Source organism: Chrysochloris asiatica, unplaced genomic scaffold (assembly GCF_000296735.1).
Source record: "Chrysochloris asiatica unplaced genomic scaffold, ChrAsi1.0 scaffold00031, whole genome shotgun sequence".
NCBI lineage: Eukaryota > Metazoa > Chordata > Mammalia > Afrosoricida > Chrysochloridae > Chrysochloris > Chrysochloris asiatica.
The window spans coordinates 22,270,422-22,279,990 of NW_006408549.1; the positions used below are offsets into that span (position 1 = coordinate 22,270,422).

The 9,569-nt window shown below is 41.8% G+C and overlaps 1 protein-coding gene across 4 annotated transcripts in view; it reads right to left on the reverse strand.

The window, feature by feature from the left end:
- The window catches only part of RALYL (RALY RNA binding protein-like), a 1,110,405-nt gene that overhangs the window by 209,357 nt on the left and 891,479 nt on the right, over positions 1-9,569 (reverse strand). The gene's annotated exons all lie outside the window — the stretch shown is intronic.

The following is a 9,569-nucleotide window of genomic DNA, read 5'->3' on the forward strand; positions in this document are numbered from 1 at the left end:
TTACAAGCTTTCAGAAGGGAACCTAGATCCAGAGGGCCTGGAGGAAGGTAGAATCTCCAGTGAGTAGTACTCAATCTGACTAGGTGGAGCTGATGCAATGAAATACAGACAGGTCTCTTGTGATATAATAGTGAATAATTGTTATCAGGACTGATTGTGAGGGTCCAAAATGTAAAGGTAGATGTTTTATAGCAAGGAGGGGAGTGATTAACTTTTCAGTCTAGGAGCAGAGGTCCCTAGGACCATCAAGAGAGAAGAGCAGAGAGCGGGACCTTACCCAGAGAAGCAGTGATGCCTGAAATGGAGCCAGAGATGATGATGTGGAGCGATGGAGCAGCTGGAGACTTTAGATCCAGAGAGGGAGAGCGACTGTGTGCTGAAGACCTGGGGGGTAGGGTACGGGGGAAGGATTGCATGGAGGGGATTGTAACCATGGCAATGAGACTATATACAATAGGATGAATGTAAAACTAATGTTCTCCCATGTAAACTATCACATAATTCACAATAAAACATTTAAAAAACAAAAAACAAAACAAAACAAAAAACATAGCACAATTCTATCTGATTTGTGAAAATTCATTTACTACTAAAAGGAAACAAAACCAAACACAAAGTCTTTTGTATGTTAAGAGAACAGATTATTCATGGATGTCATTCACTAAAATCAGAATCTATCTGTGGTTCTTATTCTCTTGACTATTCTCTTCTTAGGGGTCATTGTGTGGTGTAACTATTTAAACATTTGACTAGAACTGAAAAAATGGTGGTTCAAACCCACCTATATGTGCGTTGGAAGAAAGCCCTGACCATCTGCTTCTGAAAGTTCACAGCATTGAAAACCCTACGGAATGCAGTTCTCCTCTGCAACACACGGACTCACTATGAGTTGGAATAAACTCTGGTAACCGATTTGGTTTGAGTTTTATTTTCCCCTATCATCTGAAGAGAAAAAAGAAAGCAAGCAAGCCCAGGCTTGGCCACTGTCTGAATGTCTAGGAGACTCACACTTGGGACTCTTGCTGCATGGCCCAACAGAAGGTTAGGAAGAGCAGGTTTCCTTGGTGCACAGCAAGCAGAGGCCCTAACCTCCTCACTTTTATCTGCCCAAAGAGGTCTGAAGATTACTCAAGTATGGCGTGAGTAACAGTTTTAGGTTGTACAAGAATTCAATAGTGACTCTCATTCCATCTAGACTCCTTTTCCAAGGGTGGCCACTGATATAGATACTCAAGGCATCCCAAGCACAGACTTTGTCTCACCTGCTTCGGACTTGTTATCAGGGGGACCAGTCCCTGGAGAAGGATTCATGCTCAGTAAAGTGGAGGGTCAGAAAAAAAGCGGAAGACTCCCCAAGGAAACAGACTGATGCAATGGGAGCAGCAGTGGATTTAAGGGAAATAATTGTGAGGATGGCTCAGGACCAGGCAGTGTTTAGTTCTGTTGTGAACTGGGTGATTGTGAGTTAGTGCTGACTCAACAGCACTTACAACAACACACTGAAAGATTTTTGGCTGAGTGAGGCTCTGTGGTAAAACTGTGATGGGATAATCTGAGGTGGCTGAGAGTGAGAACAATCATTAATCCTTAAAAGCTTGCATGCTCTAAAGCTGAGAGGTCAAATAAGTTTTAACTTTCATGTCACCTCTGATTAATTGATGGTGGCTGCCAGGAACAGAGTGTTGACAAGAATTCTAAAACCGACTCAGCCTCAGGGCGCAAGAGGGCTGTAATTAACCTCTGTCTACCACAGAAATAGTAAAGGAAAAGAGAAGAATGCTATCCAAATATGTATTTACAGAAAGTACAGAAACTTGTTCAAGGTCACAAAAAGAAGGAAGAGGTATAAAGTCTGTAGTGTAACTTAGCTCTCTAAGCATATAGTGTATATGTCAATGGTTATAAGTAATAAAGCATATTTAGCCCCATCTATCGAGTTTTGGTGTGGTGCTGTGGGTTAATGTGTCAGATTGCCAAGTCGTTTTAACTGCAAGGTCGGTGATTCCAGGTCACCAGCTACTCCTTGGAAACCCTATACAGGATCACTATGGGTCAGAATTGATTTGACGGCACTTAACAACAACAACAACATCGAGTTTTGGTATGGCACTGTGGATTAATGCGCTGGACTGCAAAGTGAAGTCGGTTTGAACCGCAAGGTTGGCAGTTCAAGCTCACCAGTCACTCCTTGGAAACCCTATATGAGGTTGCTATGCACTTAACTAGACTCTACAGTACTTAAAACCAACAGTAACAAGTATCATTCTCATTACCTTCTTGTGATGTTGGTACCATGATCATCTCTCTTTTATACACAATGAAACTGCGCCAAAGAGGGGTTGAATAATTTCTCCAAGACCCTAAAGCTAGAAAGCTGTAGAGCAGATTCAACACCCAGGTAGTCTAATTAAGAGCTTGAACTATTAATATTACAATATATTTGTACCATTTTCTACCTGATATTTGGTGACAATTACAATTGCACCAAGTTCACCTACAATACTGAGTGGAGATGGACTTCTCTTATAATTGGGATTTTCTAACAATGGATTCTATTTATCTGGGTTAAAAAGCAGTTTCTACCCTCTATTCTCTGAGATTTCTTTTTCAAGGACTTTCATGCCCAGTTGAAATCTGCTTAGGGCTATCATACAGCCCCTTGCTAAATTCCATTTGCAGTTACCCCAGTCTGCTCTGCTAACTGTAGGCACAGGGTAATGGATGGTTTTGGCATCCACCAAGTGTTACAGTGGCAGTTTTGACACTCATGGCCATGCCTTTTTCCACATTGATCATTGAAGCTGTGGGACTCATCTCTTTTGCACAGGCTGTCAAGATCCTTCTGAACTCTACTGCAAGGACTGATTCACAGCAAGAGTAGTAGAGACATTGTTGTTGTTGTTAAGTGCCGTCGAGTCGGTTCCGACCCATAGCGACCCTGTAACAGGGTTTCCGAGGGTGTAAATCCTTACGAAAGTAGAAAGCCTCATAGTGCAAAGAAAAACATTCTGACAATAAAAGAATATTAACCATTCTCCTGAGAGATTTGAAAAAATTTCCCCAACAGTTTCTGGAGGTAGGGGTGGCAGTTAGATATTTGGCCAAGGCAGAGTGTAGCGTTTCATTCTTGCTCCATTATGATGCCAGGATTAACCTCATTGCACTGCACATTAGAAGGGAGTACACACAACTCAATGGATGTTTCTATTAAACAAAGAAAAATGGTTTTCTGAAAAGAGATACTTTCAAATCAAATTATTTTCATGTCAAAAGATTTTCTTGTGTGAGTTCCAAATCTATGTTGTGAATGGAAGTAAGTTTACAGAAAAACTAGTAAGTGGCTGCTCAGCTGTCTCTTTCAATTGTCTTATTTAGTTGGTTGTTAATGACTGTTAAATCCTACAGAGAACTGTGTATCTGCCAAGAGTGCAGACTGGGAAGTAGGCAATCAGTCACCGAGTTATCCAGTTTAAGATCTCAATCTTCAGTCACTGCTGTTTGCATAATTCCCATGTCATTTGCCTTCTTTCTTCATTTTAAAATTAAGATATCAGAGTCAATATAATTTTGTGCAGAATTTTTTGATTGTCCGTCATAAGCTGTGTAGAGGTATGATTTGAGATCTGTATTTTCTGACAGCCCCAGTTGGTCATAGGAACCATTAACTTTCCTTCCCAATATCTCTTCCCCTGAGCCTCTCCATTCCATACTTTCACGTCTGCTTACACTCTCACACACTTCTGGACCCAGGTTCAAAATTCTACTCCTTTTAGTAAAACACTTGCAATTCAATCTACTGTCTCATATAAGCTTAGAAACGAAACAAAACACAACAAAACAACACTCCTTTTTGTCCTCTTCCCAGGGACAAACTTGTCTGACAAACTAATCTTCTGTTAGAGTTCCTGTTTGGGACTCTGAGAGCCTCAAGTCCTCTTAGACTCAGCATTATTACTCTGAAAGAATTCAGTTCTGACTCAATTTGAGAATTTAATGACCTTAACTGCCAACTGCTGACAGAATTTTGTGAACCCATCATCTACCTGGATTGTTCAATTATTTCCTACTCTTGAATTCTTGTGGCAAGATCCACTTGACTGGTGGGTTGCATATTTGCATCATGTTAATGGATTTCCAAACTTGCAGCTATAATCATTTTACAAAGATGCTGGTTCCTGACTTCAGATATTAGAGTGTTCTGGAGCTTAGTCCTTGGAATTCTCCACTTCTCTATCTTAGCTCATTCTCTTCTCTTCATGTTCTCATCCAGCCTCATGGCTTTAAATACCACCTATATGCTGAATGGAAGGAACTCTGGTAGCGTAGTGGTTATGAATAGGGTTGATAACCTCAGGGTCAGCAGTTCAAAACTACCAGATGTTCTGTGGGAGAAAGATGAGGCATTCTGCTCCCATAAAGATTTACAGTCTCAGAAACCCTGTGCGGGGTCACTATGAGTCAGAATAGACTCCACGGCACATTACCACCACCATCACCATATACTGAATGGAGTCCTGGTGTGGCGCTATAGGGTAAACACTGGATTGCTAACCATAAGGCTGGTGGTTCAAACTTATAAGCCACTCCTTGGAAACCCTATACAGTGTCACTATGAGTTAGAACTGACTGGATGGCACTTAAAAACTGCATATGCTGAATGATTCTCAAATGTCTATGTACAGCCAAATCTATCCCCTAACCTCCAGACTTCAAATTCAGCTGACTACTTGACATTTTCACTGAGATGTCAAACAGCCATCCCAACTTTAACATATGCAAAAATGGAACTATTTTTTACAACCCGCTTTGGTCTAACAACTACTTCCATGAATCTTTCCAATTTCATTTAACTGCTACATGATCTGTTCTGTTCCTCAGTCTAAAGAACCTTGATGCTATTTGAGCTAGGTAGTTTGGGAGTTGTCAATTCTTTCTCTCCATCTCTTAGGAAGTAGAGTCTATGTCAAGTAATCTTGAATCTGGACTAGCTTTGTGATTTGTTCTCATAAATAGAAGTTGGCAGAAATAACACTCAAACTGCCAACCAGTTTCTTCTTCTTCCTACCTCTTGTAGTCAGTCAACAAGTAGGAATCTGGACTACTCTGAGGTCAATATGCTGAGAGGAAGCTAAAGTTATCTATACAGGAAGATCATATGGAGAAAGAGAGTTAGCCACAGCTGAGCTACACAACATCATCTGAGATGCCAGATACATCAATGCATAAGCCATTTTCACCCCTTGTGGAGAAGAAATGCTTAGCTGAACAGAACCGGGATTGTTCAATTATGACAAATAGTACATTCTTGTGGGTTTTTTTTTTAAGACAGTACATTTTGAATTGGTTTCTTGCTCAGTAGTCAGTAATGAAAACAATATTCTTCTTTCTTTCTCTCAAAGTCTACACAGAATCTGTCATGTTGACGGTACCTCAAAATATATACCTAACATAGCTACTTTTTGCTATTGCAATTCCCATCACCTAATTGTTATTTTTGTTGTTAAATCCTGTTGAGTCAGTTCCAATTCATAATGACCCTGTATAGGGTTTCTGACGAGTGGCTAGTGAGCTTGAACTGCCGACCTTGTAGTTCAAACAGACTTTTCAGTCCAGTGCATTAACCCATGGTGCCACACCAGGATTTCCCACCTGATTTCCCATGTCCTGCCTTCAACTGCTGCAATCTCTTCTCAACCTGAAGCTAAAGTGAGCTTTCACAATTTAAGTCAGGTCATGGCATTATTCAGCTTATAATTTTCCAATGGCTTTCCATTCATTTAGCACAAAAGACAAAGTACTACAACGGCCTACTGGGCTTTATATGATCTTGTACTCCCATCTCTGTGTTGTTATCTCCATACCTTCCCTCCTTGTTTTGTTTGATTTGGCTTCAGAAACACTGGCTTTCTGGCTTTTTCTTAAACATATTGGGTATGTTTCTGCCTTAGAGTTGTTGTGTTTTCTGGTTCCTCTACCTAGCAGAACATTTTTCCCCCTGGGGATTACCTTGCCTGCTCATCAACTCCTTTAAGTCTTTGCTCCAGTGTTACATTCTTTGATCACCTCTTTAAAATAGCAAAACACCTCATATTCTGAATCCCAGCTCTTCTTTCCTTGCTTTGCTTTTTCCATAATACTTAACATCTTCTAACATATTATTAATTTAATTGTTTATTATTATCAGTCACCTCACACTTGAATGCACAGATTAGGATTTATGTCTGTTTTGTTTACAGATGTATCCTTAGTGCCCAAGAGAAAGCTCAAACCAAAATCCACTGCTGTCCAGCTGATTACAGTTCATAATGATCCTGTGGGACAAAGAACAAAGGCCCCACAGAGTTCCTTAGGATTTATGAAGCAGACTACCACATCTTTCTCCAGAGGAGAATGCCCAGTAGGTGCTAAATAATTAATTGATGAATGAATGACTAAATTTCTGGGGTTTTTTTCCCCCAAGGAGATCCACTGAGAGTGTAGTATACTCATATAAGCTGAATTTGATCAACTACTTAGCCCTGTTAAGGGAGGAATTGAGATAAACCACTAACTCATGTCTCATTCAACATTTCAGGGGTCAGAAATGGTTTTCCAAGTTTTAAATATATCCTCAGGGATGTCCCAAGTGAAGTCTGCTTTTTGTTCTGCCTTGCTTTCTTTTCCAATTTGGTCTGTCTCTAAAATATTGAGCAGGAAAAAGTAAAAATCATTCATTGCCCTCTCTGCCCAAGGAGGCAAGCTAAAATGCTAATCAGGTTACTGAATGGGACCAATCTTCCTGGTTTTCCCCCTGCCCTCAAACAGGTATGCAGCCTGGCCCCTCCTTGACTCTGACCCCATATAGGCCTGTGTTACCCACCATTTGGGGTTCTGAATCTGGAGAAATTAGCTCCTCTGAGTGAGCTGGCTTAATAAAATCTGAAACTCTGATTCACCTCTCTGAGTGGCCTTGGTTTCTTCTACCATGAATCTAAAATTGCTGTAACATTTGGTTCCCTGACTGTGAAACCGACCGAGCTGGCTCCTTGAGCCACTGGATCGGAGTAGGGGAGTGACTAATGGCGAGCTCCCCTGGGCGGATGAGACAGGGCGCCACCACCATATTTGGTGGTCCCTTCTCCTTTGAGTGGAGGCAGCCAGCCGCAGCACCCACCTCTCCGGACTCAAAAGGAGAGGTTGTTGTTGTTGTTGTCAGGTGCCATCGAGTCGGAACCGACTCATAGCAACCCCATGCACAGCAGAACGAAACAATGTCCGATCCTGGGCCAACCTCACTACCGCTACCACACTTGAATCCATCAATGATGCCACCTAGCTGATCCATCTCGTTGGGGGTCTTCCTCTTTTTCTCTGACCCTCTACCTTACCGAGCATGACATCCTTCTCCAACGACTGTTTCCTCAGGACAACATGTCCAAAGTATGAGAGATGAAGCTTAGCCATCTTGGCCTCCAAGGAGCACTCTGGCTGCACTTCTTCCAAAACAGATCTATTGGTTCTTTTGGCAGTCCATGGCACTTTCAGTACTCTCCTCCAACACCACAACTCAAAGGCATCAATTAGAACCAGAGAAACCAGCCAAGACTTCTGGAACAGCTATGCATGGGTTAAACCCGGTCAGGCCTGTCCCTAAGGACAAAAGTGGAAGCCTGATCCCCTTCCAAGGCATCACCTAGAGGCCTCAGTCAGGGACTCCCCAAAAGGAGGTGTGGAACTGCCATAAACTCTGTGTGACTGGTTGAATGCAAGTGTGCATGTAACCGAAGGATGGCTTGTCGCACAGGGTCTGTATGGTTCCATGGCTACAGAGTCTGAGTGGGCCCTAGGGCACTACATACACTTAAGTACAATGGAAATTCTCATGGTGAGCCCACAGCCTTGGGATGTATGTTGATGGATTAAAAAAAAAAGGGGGGGGGGAAGGGAATTATGATTACAGAAAGTTTGTAAACTGGCCTTTGTAAGCTATACTTGATTGGATTCATTAGAACTTTGGGGTGTATCTTGGGCCAGAACCAGAGTTGATAAATTTGCATTTGAAAAGATTCAGGCCCACCCAGAACTGGCCCAAGGCCATATGCATGTGAAAGGGGATAGTCCAGGGTGGAGGAAACTTAAGTGTTTTAAAGTTTAATGTGTTTGATTACCCTATGTATATTGGCTTCTGTTTATTATTGTAAAATGTGTAATAGGAAAATTGGGAATTACAATTATGGAAAGTTTTGTAAGCTGCCCTTTGGCCTACACTTGATTGGATTCATTAGAACTCTGAGGTGGTATCTTGAGCCAGAACCTGAGTTGAGACATTTGCATTTGAAAAGATATGCAAGCCCACCCAGAACTGTTGAAGATTTGTGAGTTAAAAAATAATAAAAAAAATCCGGAGAAACAGCAAAGTCTGGATCTGTCTGTTGAATCTTTTCTTGGGGGTCTTTGGCCCTGTGTCTCCTGCACTAACCTCTGCCTTCACTTTGAGATCCCCTTTTACTTTATTCTGGGTGCACACATCAGGGCTTGGTAGACAGGGAATAATTTCCTAAAAATGCCCCATCTGTTTAGTGAATCTCATATGGTTTAAGGAGACGTCTCGGTCCTCACTGCTGGTGCGGAGTGGACTCCTGGTTCAAAACTCTTCAAAGCTAAGAGACATTTGAAACTTCTCGCGAGAGAAGCAGCAAAGTCTGGATCTGTCTGGTGAATCTTTTCTTGGGTGTCTTCAGCCCAGTGTCTTCCTGCATTCACCTCCGCCTTCACTTTGAGATCTCCTTTTGCTTTATTCTGGGTGTACACATCAGGGCATGGTTGTTGTTGTTAGTACCGTGGAGTGGGTTCCGACTCGTGGTGACCCTGTGGCTGCGGATCTTTGCGGGAGCAGAAGGCCTCATCTTTCTCCCGCGGAACAACTGGTAGTTTTGAACTGCCGACCTTGAGGTTGGCAGCCCGAGATTCGTAACTAGTATGCTATAAGGGCATGGTGTTGTTGTTAATTGCCTTCGAGTCAGTTCCGACCCATAGCGACCTTGCATGGGGTTTCCAGCGAGCAGCTGGTGGGCTTGAACCACTGACCTTGTAGTTCAAAGGACTTTGCAGGCTGACACATTAGCCCACGTCTGTTTCTGTTAAGGTTAACCTCTGTATCCAAAATAAATACAGGCCTCAATCTGAAAGAAAAGCACTGTAAAGTGTAATTCTAACTGGTTTCTAGATGAGTACCCTCCTGTGACAACAAAGGAAATGGTGTTTTACTGTAATACAGCTTGGCCAATGTACAATCTAGATGATGGGGAAAATAACTTTTGAATGGATCCATAAAATTATTATACCATTTTACAGCTTGAATTATTAAACCACTGTCAGCTTGTCTATTTGTTTGTAAAATTACCATGTTTTTGTCCTGCATTTATGTTTAAGAAACTGAAAACAACCTGGAATTCCAAGAATCTGTAAATTACAACATGTATATGTACTATAATGCCCTTATATCACTAATATGAAAGCCAGGCAGAGGAAAAATGAACACAGATGAATATTAGGTAAAAATAGTTTGAAGCAGGCCTGTATGGGAATAT